The sequence below is a fragment of the Lepidochelys kempii genome, chromosome 1 (genome assembly GCF_965140285.1).
Source record: "Lepidochelys kempii isolate rLepKem1 chromosome 1, rLepKem1.hap1, whole genome shotgun sequence".
Classification (NCBI taxonomy): Eukaryota; Metazoa; Chordata; order Testudines; family Cheloniidae; genus Lepidochelys; species Lepidochelys kempii.
Window position 1 is genome coordinate 293032024 of NC_136380.1, and position 12125 is coordinate 293044148.

The following is a 12125-nucleotide window of genomic DNA, read 5'->3' on the forward strand; positions in this document are numbered from 1 at the left end:
TTTTGCTTTTGATTTTACTGATTGAAAGACTAGCCCAAATGTAGGTTTAGGTCCTTGTGCACATCGATTGTAACACAGCATTGTTTACCTCTCCTTGTAATATATGCAATATAACAAAAATTCATCTGTTATGAAGTAAATTAAGTTTTACTGCATAAAGAATTTTATATAATTTCCAGAATGTTTGCCATCCATCAAGATTACAACTTCATTAATGTATTAAATTAAGAGATTTTATTTTGCAGCTTGCATACAAATCAATACAAGTGAAAGAATACAAACTAACCTAAGCCCCAATTAAAGAGCAATACGACTCTGATGAATGCCTTATCATGATATTTAGAAAGTTAGTTTTTGAATTATTATCTAAGGTCAGGCTCCCTTTCATACTCAACTGAATATTCAGCTGTTTGCATTATTAAAATGCTACACCTCATATTAACTGTCTGGGGTAAGGATAAATGTATCTGCAATAGGAATAATAAATTGTTCAGTCTTTTAATAATCCTGTCAAAGATTATCTAATGAGGATTATTTCGTTCTATTTTATGTGTTCTCATACAGCATAGCACATGCCTTATTTGAATTTGAATAAAATTAATATAATAAATTATTTTCACAATCACTGGTCACTTATTACTGCTTGTAAATTTTATATGAAGCCAGAGATGAAGTTATGAGTTTCAAAAATTGGACTGTACAAATTATAAGTTATATATTCTTGTTTCAGCTGAAAGGTTAAATGAGTTTGTCACTTACTTAAATAACATTTTACCATTATACTGCTTCAAATTTATTAGAGAAGAAGGTCTGTCTTCCCAGTAGTGTTCACTTTTCTTACCTCTTTAATGGAGGCTTATTTTAGTCCCCTATTCAGCAAAGGACTTAAGTATGTGCTTAACTGTGAGATTTGTTTAGATCCTATTGACTTCAACTTAAATGTTCAATTGTTCCTTAATATCTTGGATCTTGGATAGCCTTGTTGGAAGGAGTTCAGGGCATGGAAATCTCTCAAATTTCTCTCTCAGAGGGTGTGGGTGAGAATGCATGTTTGCCCCTGCATAGAACAGGCAAGGGCAAATTAAGAGAACCTGGGGTCCTAGGGACTTTCCACAATGGGGCAGTTCACTGCTCTTGGAACTAATATTTCGGGCTGTCTGAAGGTAGATAGGCTTCAGTTACACACAGTTCACATTTGAAAGCTTTGTTTGTTTGCTTGTTTGTTTGGTTTTTGTTGTTTTTTTGTTGTTTGTTTTTTGCATCCTCAAGGGGGTAGAAACATAGGTGTGTTGTTGTTTTGTTTATTATATGAAAGCTGGGAATCTGATCTCATGCAATTCCATGAGCTGGGGCCCTAGGCATTGGCCTGTTTTGCTTTTGCCTTAATTTGGCCCTGAACACCAGCCTTGCTACCTGCACAGAAGCTTGTATATCCTCAAGGAACTTCACAATTCCTCAGTCTGAGTTAGAGGTCAAAGCCACTCAGGCAGAAACTCTGTGCCTCTAAGCCACCTCTAGCCCCATGACAGCTCTAGCTTCCATTCCTGAGAGAACACTTCCATGAGCCATGGCCCCTGGGCCTCTCCTAGTTGCATCTGCTGTAAAAACCTCCTTAAAGGGGGATCCCTACCATAGACTTTGTAGAAACAATAAGATTGCTACAAGTGGCGTTACCTTTTCCAGAGAATCTCCATCGGGCCAATTAGATTATGATGGCCGCCTCGTTGACAGCCCCAATCTACCTATTCTTGTCCCCAGTGTCCCTGGTCCATGCCCTTTCCTCCAGCACAAGAACCCCAGGTCTCTCTCACACACATCAAGGGAACATGAAGGAAGTAATGGTGCCATAGAGAGGGCTGAGTCCACTGTCTGTATGGTAGGGTGGAGAGCCAAATGCAGAGAGAGATCTGGGAAGCTATGGCATTCAGGGGTGCAATCCAGACTAGTGAGGAGTTGTCACCACCTGCCCTGCAACTTTGGGTGCCTCACAATGCTTTGCTACTGTAGGTTTGTGACACTCTGTATCTCGAGGGAACACCCTGCACCCCCTTGTTCATCCTTATAATATGATTGTGTGGTATCCAATGCAAAGTTTGTCATGTTGGGTGTCTTTGGAAGGCTCACGATGCACTGAGCATTGTTGTTATAGTAATATTATAGGTTGCAATTTCATGTATATGTTTATGAGGCATGATTATGGTTATGAGGCATGATAAAAGGGAGATACATTTGCCATGCTCTCTCTCTTCCATCTCCATCTACAGACACCACCACCAAGCTACTGAAGTACTGATCAAATGGGAGAAGCTAGCTGAAGGGCAACCAGCCAGCCTGTGGTGAGAAGCATCTAAGTCTGTAAGGGCCCTGAAAGAGTTAAGATCAGGTTAGAATGTGTTTTGCTTTTCTTTCATTGACCAAATCTGACTTGTGCTTTGACTTATAATCACTTAAAATCTATCTTTTGTAGTTAAACATTTGTTTGTTTGTTCTCCCTGAAGCAGTGCGTTTGGTTTAAAGTGTGTCAGAGACTCCCCTTGGGATAACAAGCCTGGTACATATCAATTCTTTTGTTAAATTGATGAACCATGTAAGCTTGCAGCATCCAGCAGGCATAACTGGACACTGCAAGCCGGAGGTTCTTAGTGTTGTGTGTGGGACCATAGATATCGGCTAGTTTCATTCGGTTGCACAATCCAAGCAGTGGCTGGCCAAAAGTGCTCACTCATGTAGCTGGGAGCAGCTTACATACTAAAGGCTGTGCATGAACAACCCAGGAGTGTGGGTTCTCACAGCAGAGCAAGGTAAGGCTGGCAACCAGAGTCAAGGATTGGAGTGACCTAGCATATCACTGGTCCAGACAACACCAGGGGAACGTCACAAGCTCCCAACCTGGGCCTCTAAAAAATAGCCAAACAGCATGCAGGTCACACCCTGAGTGTCTGTGTATAGCTGCAGTCCTGGTCCAGCAACTCTGACCCCAGCAGCACGTCAACTACATACCAGCCATGCTTTGACTTCCAGCAGCCTTCTTTACCACTTGCAGGGTGATCCCAATACACTCCCAGTCTTGGATTTTCCCCAAAATGTGTGTACTGCACTGTCCAGCCCTCTCTTGGACAGTTCAGCTATTAGCTGTCCATTGCCCCATAAAGGGTCAGTGTACAACAGTTTTCTACTTTAATTGGAACTACCAAACGATTTAGTTTAAACACAACACTGATTAGTTTTGATTTAAGAATCAAACAAGCTTATTTAGCTACAAAGACATAGATTTTAAGTGAGTACAAGTATAAGGCATTAAGGCCAGAAATGGTCAAAAGAGAAATAAAGATAAAACTGTTTCTAGTAATAAATTTAACAAACTAGACTTGGTTCAAGGTGAAATCCTTTACCACATATTTCCAGTAACATTGCTGACCAAATTTTCAAGTCAGGATCTTTCACAAAGTACCAATGCTGGTTCCTTTTGTCTTTTTAAGTGAAAGAGAGGGAGAGAGAGAGAGGGTGAGAAAGAAAGACAGAATACCTGAAGTGTTTTGCCCCTCACTTTCATAGTTCAGTCCCCCTTTGAAATGCATTTTCCAGAAAGTTACTCCTAGATACAGTTCCTTCCAGCTGTGAGGACATAGGCATAGTCTCAGGGTGAAAGAGGTTCTGTGTTGTTGTTTGTTAAAATGCAGATCAATCTGTTCATGCTCTCCTCCGTTGGCAAAGAATGGCCACTTGACAGGTGATTGCCAGTTAACTTCAATGACACCTAGACAGAAGCATCAGCTTGTCCTTTGTCTTTGAGAAACTGGTTTCACCTCTCTCCAGACTTGTCTGGTCAACACATTTCAGACATAACTTCAGCTTATGTTCATAACTTTACATATAATGTCACTACACATATTTCATCATGATATTATTAACCAGTGAGTTTAGTTTTGAAATGATACCTCACAAGACATATTTTGTACAAAGATTTTTACAGTAGTGTGCAGGATGTGTCACAGGAGCACACTCACTTCCTTTGGTCTTTAAAAATCTAGATCATATTGTCTGTGGGAGCACAGTTCTTTGCTAGTGAAAAGTGTCCATCTACTCAATTGTTTGAAGAGTACAGTAAGAATTACATAAATCAATAGTTTTACTGGTATACCTACCCTGTTTCAAATTCCAATGGCAAATAGATACTTTTACAAATCCTCGCCCTCTTCTCTGTCTTGATTTAGAGTGACGAACTGACATATTATACATCTTCCAGAGTAAGCTGTGCTCTTTTCTCAAGTTATCATTTTCTTATCTTATTTGAGGACTGAAATTTCCTTTAATCTACTCTTCTCTCACTTCAATCACATTCCCTTTACACGCCAATTCTTGTTTTTGCCTGTGTAGGGACTTCAGAGTTGCATTAAGACACAGAAAATCTGTGTTAAAATTTAACTTTAACCACACAAAACAGGAAATTCAGGTACCTTAACTCACGTAACTTACAACCATCTTTTTATTACATGGCTTCTCAACATATAATAGGTGAAACCCTGGTACCACTGATATCACTGGCAAACTCATGGGACACAAGTTTCATTCAATATATAACTATAATGTGAATCTGTCTGTCTCCCTATCAATAAAAATACTACAATTCTAGAAAAGCTGCAGTAAATATTTCCTCTGCCATACAGTTTAATATAAATATATAGTACTGTCATAAATATAAAGGGAAGGGTAAACCCCTTTAAAATCCCTCCTGGCCAGAGGAAAAATCCTCTCTCACCTGTAAAGGGTTAAGAAGCTAAAGGTAACCTCGCTGGCACCTGACCAAAATGACCAATGAGGAGACAAGATACTTTCAAAAGCTGGAAGGAGGGAGAGAAACAAAGGGGTTTGTGTGTCTGTTGGTATGCTGCTTTGCCAGGGATAGAACAGGAATGGAGTCTTAGAACTTCTAGTAAGTAATCTAGCTAGGTATGTGTTAGATTATGATTTCTTTAAATGGTTGAGGAAAGAATTGTGCTGAATAGAATGACTATTTCTGTCTGTGTGTCTTTTTTGTAACTTAAGGTATTGCCTAGAGGGATTCTCTATGTTTTGAATCTAATTACCCTGTAAGGTACCTACCATCCTGATTCTACAGGGGTGATTCCTTTACTCCTATTTACTTCTATTTCTATTAAAAGTCTTCTTGGAAGAAAACTGAATGCTTTTTCATTGTTCTCAGATCCAAGGGTTTGGGTCTGTGGTCACCTATGCAAATTGGTGAGGCTTTTTATCCAACATTTCCCAGGAAAGGGGCGGTGCAAGGGTTGGGAGGATTTTGGGGGGAAAGACGTGTCCAAACTATGTTTCCCAGTAAACTCGGTTAGAGTTTGGTGGTGGCAGTGGTTATTCCAAGGACAAAGGATAAAATTAATTTGTACCTTGGGGAAGTTTTAACCTAAGCTGGTAAAAGTAAGCTTAGGAGGTTTTCATGCAGGTCCCCACATCTGTACCCTAGAGTTCAGAGTGGGGGAGGAACCTTGACATGGTGGCAGAGTGATGGGATTAACCTGAAATCATTTTGAGATCAATTTGAGATATTTTGAACTAGAAATACAGATTTTAAAAAGGAATTTTTTTCCTTTGGGGCTGCTGGAAAGGAGGTCCAGAAAGCAGCTGAAACTGAAAGCAGCTTGTTTTTTCTCTGCTTTGAAGCCAGAGGAGAGACAAAAGGGGATTATCTTTGTGAATTGCAGGTTTTCTTTGCCTGGAGGCAGGGTACTTAACTCCTGCAGGGAAATTCACAGTCTTCCAAACCAGAAGTTTTTTTTTCCCCTAAAAGTAAATGGGGGTGGGGGAGGTGTTCTAACCATTTGCCTGGAGACAAAAGTGGCAGGGTATTTTTTTTTTTAGGATTTTGATTTTTTTACAAGGAGCACAAGTTTGAAAAGGAATTTTTTTTCCTTTGGGCTGCTGGTAAGCAGGTTTCCAAGCAGTTGGAGGTTTTTTGCTTTGATTTGGGGCCAGAGCAGAGACAAGGGAATTGTCTTTTTCTGTAGGCTGACAATCACTATCTGAGAATAGGTATTCTGTTCCAGCACAGCAAAATTTTACAGCCAAGTTTTGTTTCTTTATTTCTAAACCTCGGGTGTAAAGTTAGTTAAAAAACAGAGAGGTTAAGATGACAAAATCCACGGCTCGACAAAAGCTGGAATTAGCCAGATTTCAGGCTAAGGAAAAACAAAGGGAACATGAAAGACAGATAGAACTCATGCGGCTGAAGAAGGAGGAGAAGGAAAAAGAGAGGAAGCATGCACTGGAAATGGAGAAGGTAAAGGCTCAGCAGAATATACCAACAAACCCTAGCAATCTTTCTCCAGGTACCACTCCCCATCCCAGAAAGTTCCCCACCTACAAGGCAGGCGATGATACTGAGGCCTTCCTAGAAAACTTTGAAAGGGCCTGCCTTGGGTACAACATCTCTACTGACCAATACGTGATAGAGCTGAGGCCGCAGCTCAGTGGACCCTTAGCTGAGGTGGCAGCTGAAATGCCTAAAGAACACATGAACAAGTATTAACTGTTTAAATCCAAGGCAAGAGTCAGAATGGGGATAACACCCGGGCAGTCTCGTCGGAGGTTCAGGGCCCTAAAGTGGAAACCAGATGTGTCATTTACCCGACATGCCTACCACATTGTGAAACATTGGGATGCCTGGATATCAGGAGCAAGTTTTGAATCTCCAGTAAATTTGCCCTTCCTAATGCAAATGGAACAATTCTTAGAGGGGGTTCCTGAGGAAATAGAAAGATACATCCTAGATGGGAAGCCCAAAACTGTAATCGAGGCAGGAGAGATTGGAGCCAGATGGGTGGAGGTGGCAGAGAAGAAGAAAACTGGTCGCAGTTGGAGTGGAGACCAGAAGGGACAACCCCAGACCACACCCTATTACCGCCCAAAGCCCCACCTACCTCCCAAAGAACCCTCCAGACCCCTTATCGTCCCACCACTCCGTTCTCCAGCAACCCACCTCTCCCCAGTGACCCGTCAGCTGGACGATGTTTTAAATGTAACGAGCTGGGGCATGTAAAGGCCAACTGCCCCAAGAACCCCAACAGATTACAGTTCATTGCACCGGGATCACACCAGAGGTCCGCAGGCCCAGATACCTCCCAGATACCCTTGGAGCAGAGGGAAACTGTGAGTGTGGGCGGGAAGAAGGTCACCGCGTGGAGGGACACGGGAGCACAAGTGTCAGCTATCCATGCTTCCTTAGTGGACCCCAATTTAATCAACCCAGAGATCCAAGTGACGATTCAACCCTTCAAGTCCAACTCTTTCAATTTGCCTACAGCCAAGTTGCCTGTCCAGTACCAGGGCTGGTCAGGAATGTGGACTTTTGCAGTCTATGATGATTATCCCATCCCCATGCTGTTGGGGGAAGACTTGGCCAATCATGTGAAGCTTGCCAAGAGGAAGGGAACGGTCACCCGTAGCCAGGCTAAATAAGCCGTGAGGCCTAGCTCTGTTCCGGAAACTTCTATCAGGACCCAGTCAGAGGTGATGGACCCGGACCCCAGGCCAATGTCTGCAACAGCAATAGTGGATCCAGTCCCAGAGACTCAGACGGAACCAGTTCCGGAACCAGCCGAACAACCAACACCAGACCCATTGCCAGCACTGAATCCAGTACTTGCAACCTGAACACCAGAGGGCCCCACTGAACCTGAACTGGCAGCAGCCGATAACCCTACACAAGAGGCTCAGCCGGAGCCTGAATCCCAACATAGTGCACCAGCGGAAAGCGGTTCACAGTCAACAGAAACAGCCCCATCCCCTACATCGCTTCCAGAGGGACCAAGCGTAGGTCCACAATCCAATGAGGAACTGATGTCTCCAGCATCAAGGGAACAGTTCCAGACCGAACAGGAAGCAGATGAAAGCCTCCAGAGAGCTTGGACAGCGGCACGGAGCAACCCACTGCCTCTCAGCTCTTCTAATTGATCCAGGTTTGTTGTAGAAAGAGGACTTTTATACAAGGATCTTTCTGGGGGACACCAGGAAGACTGGCATCCTCAGAGACAGTTGGTAGTTCCAACTAAATACCGGGCCAAGCTCTTGAGCTTAGCCCACGATCACCCTAGTGGCCATGCTGGGGTGAACAGGACCAAAGACCGTTTGTGGGGGTCATTCCATTGGGATGGAATGGGCAAGGATGTTTCTACCTATGTCTGGTCTTGTGAAGTACGCCAAAGAGTGGAAAACCCCAAGACCAGGTCAAAGCCCCTCTCCAGCCACTCCCCATCATTGAAGTTTCATTTCAGCGAGTAGCTGTGGATATTCTGGGTAATTTTCCGAAAAAGACAGCCAGAGGAAAGCAGTACATACTGACTTTCATGGATTTTGCCACCCGATGGCCGGAAGCAGTAGCTCTAAGCAACACCAGGGCTAAAAGTGTGTGCCAGGCACTAGCAGATATTTTTGTCAGGGTAGGTTGGCCCTCCGACATCCTCACAGATGCAGGGACTAATTTCTTGGCAGGAACTATGGAAAACCTTTGGGAAGGTCATGGGGTAAATCACTTGGTTGCCACTCCTTACCACCATCAAACAAATGGCATGGTGGAGAAGTTTAATGGAACTTTGGGGGCCATGATACGTACATTCGTAAATGAGCACTCCAATGATTGGGACCTACTGTTGCAGCAGTTGCTCTTTGCCTACAGAGCTGTACCATATCCCAGTTTAGTGTTTTCACCATTTGAATTTGTATATGGCCGTGAGGTTAAGGGGCCATTACAGTTGGTGCAGCAGCAATGGGAGGGATTTACACCTTCTTCAGGAACTAACATTCTGGATGTTGTAACCAACCTACAAAACACCCTCCGAACCTCTTTAGCCCTTGCTAGAGAAAACTTACAGGATGCTCAAAAAGAGCAAAAAGCCTGGTATGATAAACATACCAGAGAGCGTTCCTTCAAATTAGGGGATCAGGTCATGGTCTTAAAGGTGCTCCAGGCCCATAAAATGGAAGCATCGTGAGAAAGGCCATTCACGGTCCAGGAGCGCCTGGGAGCTGTTAATTCTCTCATAGCATTCCCCACCTCCAACTGAAAGCCTAAGGTGTACCATGTTAATTCTCTAAAGCCCTTTTATTCCAGAGAATTAAAGGTTTGTCAGTTTACAGCACAGGGAGGAGACGACGCTGAGTGGCCTGAAGGTGTCTACTACTAAGGGAAAAGTGCTGGTGGTGTGGAAGAGGTGAACCTCTCCATGACCCTTGGGCGTATGCAGCGACAGCAGATCCAGGAGCTGTGCACTAGCTATGCGCCAATGTTCTCAGCCACCCCAGGACTGACTGAACGGGCATACCACTCCATTGACACAGGTAATGCTCACCCAATTAAAGTCCAACCTTACCGGGTGTCTCCTCAAGCTAAAACTGCTATAGAACGGGAGATCCAGGATATGTTACAGATGGGTGTAATCCGTCCCTCTGGAAGTGCATGGGCATCTCCAGTGGTTCTAGTTCCCAAACCAGATGGGGAAATACATTTTTGCGTGGACTACTGTAAGCTAAATGCTGTAACTCACCCAGACAACTATCCAATGCCACACACAGATGAACTATTAGAGAAACTGGGAGGGGCCCAGTTCATCTCTACCTTGGACTTAACCAAGGGGTACTGGCAGGTACCGCTAGATGAATCTGCCAAGGAAAAGTCAGCCTTCACCACACATCTCGGGCTGTATGAATTTAATGTACTCCCTTCTGGGCTGCGAAATGCACCCACCACTTTCCAAAGACTTGTAGATGGTCTCCTAGTGGGATTAGGAGAATATGCAGTCGTCTACCTTGACGATGTGGCCATATTTTCGGATTCCTGGGCAGACCACCTGGAACATCTACAAAAAGTCCTTGAGCACATAAGGGAGGCAGGACTAACTGTTAAGGCTAAGAAGTGTCAAATAGGCCTAAACAGAGTGACTTACCTTGGACACCAGGTGGGTCAAGGAACTATCAGCCACCTACAGGCCAAAGTGGATGCTATCCAAAAGTGGCCTGTCCCAAAGTCAAAGAAACAGGATCAATCCTTCTTAGGCTTGGCCGGTTATTACAGACGATTTGTACCGCAATACAGCCAAATCGCTGCCCCACTGACGGGCCTAACCAAAAAGAAACAGGCAAATGCCGTTCAGTGGACCGAAAAGTGTCAGAAGGCCTTTAACAAGCTTAAAGCGACACTCATGTCTGACCCTGTACTAAGGGTCCCAGACTTTGACAAACCGTTCCTAGTAACCACAGATGCGTCCGAGCATGGTGTGGGAGCAGTTTTAATGCAGAAAGGACCTGATCAAGAATTCCACCTTGTAGTGTTTTTCAGCAAAAAACTGTCTGAGAGGGAAAGCAACTGGTCAGTCAGTGAAAAAGAATGTTACGCCATTGTCTACGCTCTGGAAAAGCTACGCCCATATGTTTGGGGACGGCGTTTCCACCTGCAAACCGACCATGCTGCACTGAAGTGGCTTCATACCGTCAAAGAAAATAACAAAAAACTTCTTCGGTGGAGTTTAGCTCTCCAAGATTTTGATTTTGACATCCAACACATCTCAGGAGCTTCTAACAAAGTGGCTGATGCACTCTCCCGTGAAAGTTTCCCAGAATCAATTGGTTAAAATTGTCCTTGAGATGTGGAAAATATTGTTAGTCTTTATGTACTTGGTAGTATATTTAGAGATGCATGTGTCTTATTAACTCTCTTTTTCCTAGAGCTCCAGGAAGAAATCCCAGCCAGTGTTTCACCCTAGCTTAGATTTGGGGGGCATGTCATAAATATAAAGGGAAGCGTAAACCCCTTTAAAATCCCTCCTGGCCAGAGGAAAAATCCTCTCTCACCTGTAAAGGGTTAAGAAGCTAAAGGTAACCTCGCTGGCACCTGACCAAAATGACCAATGAGGAGACAAGATACTTTCAAAAGCTGGAAGGAGGGAGAGAAACAAAGGGGTCTGTGTGTCTGTCGGTATGCTGCTTTGCCAGGGATAGAACAGGAATGGAGTCTTAGAACTTCTAGTAAGTAATCTAGCTAGGTATGTGTTAGATTATGATTTCTTTAAATGGTTGAGGAAAGAATTGTGCTGAATAGAATGACTATTTCTGTCTGTGTGTCTTTTTTGTAACTTAAGGTATTGCCTAGAGGGATTCTCTATGTTTTGAATCTAATTACCCTGTAAGGTACCTACCATCCTGATTCTACAGGGGTGATTCCTTTACTCCTATTTACTTCTATTTCTATTAAAAGTCTTCTTGGAAGAAAACTGAATGCTTTTTCATTGTTCTCAGATCCAAGGGTTTGGGTCTGTGGTCACCTATGCAAATTGGTGAGGCTTTTTATCCAACATTTCCCAGGAAAGGGGCGGTGCAAGTGTTGGGAGGATTTTGGGGGGAAAGACGTGTCCAAACTACGTTTCCCAGTAAACCCAGTTATAGTTTGATGGTGGCAGTGGTTATTCCAAGGACAAAGGATAAAATTAATTTGTACCTTGGGGAAGTTTTAACCTAAGCTGGTAAAAGTAAGCTTAGGAGGTTTTCATGCAGGTCCCCACATCTGTACCCTAGAGTTCAGAGTGGGGGAGGAATCTTGACCAGTACGATATAGTAAATGAAACTACTGTGACTTTTTTTGGTAATGTTGATCACTAATTTGGCTCCTGAACCACTGAGTATCATTGGGATAGAGTAATATCACTAACCTACCAACAAGACCTTAAACATTGTTTCAGAAAAAGTGTGTTACTGAGTAAAAGAACTCTGCCAAAATGGAAGCAGCAAATTATCTAGGAACCTTGGCCATTGCCAAGCCTCACTGAATGCAGATCTTCACCTTGGCTCTACTCTCTTCTCTTCCATCTCAGTATTACCACTGTGATTCATTTTATGCATACAGACCTAGTGGCAGGGTTATTTTCAAGGACTTGACTCTAATTACTTGATGTATATCCACAGTGTTAAAGATTCAGAGCGATATACTTAGACCTGCAGAAGAGCTGTGTGTGGCTTGAAAGCTTGTCTCTCACCAACAGAAGTTGGGCCAATAAAAGATATACTTCTCTAGTGCAAGCCCACCTCAGTTTCGAAGCTCACTGTGTCTATCCTCCTGTTCTGAG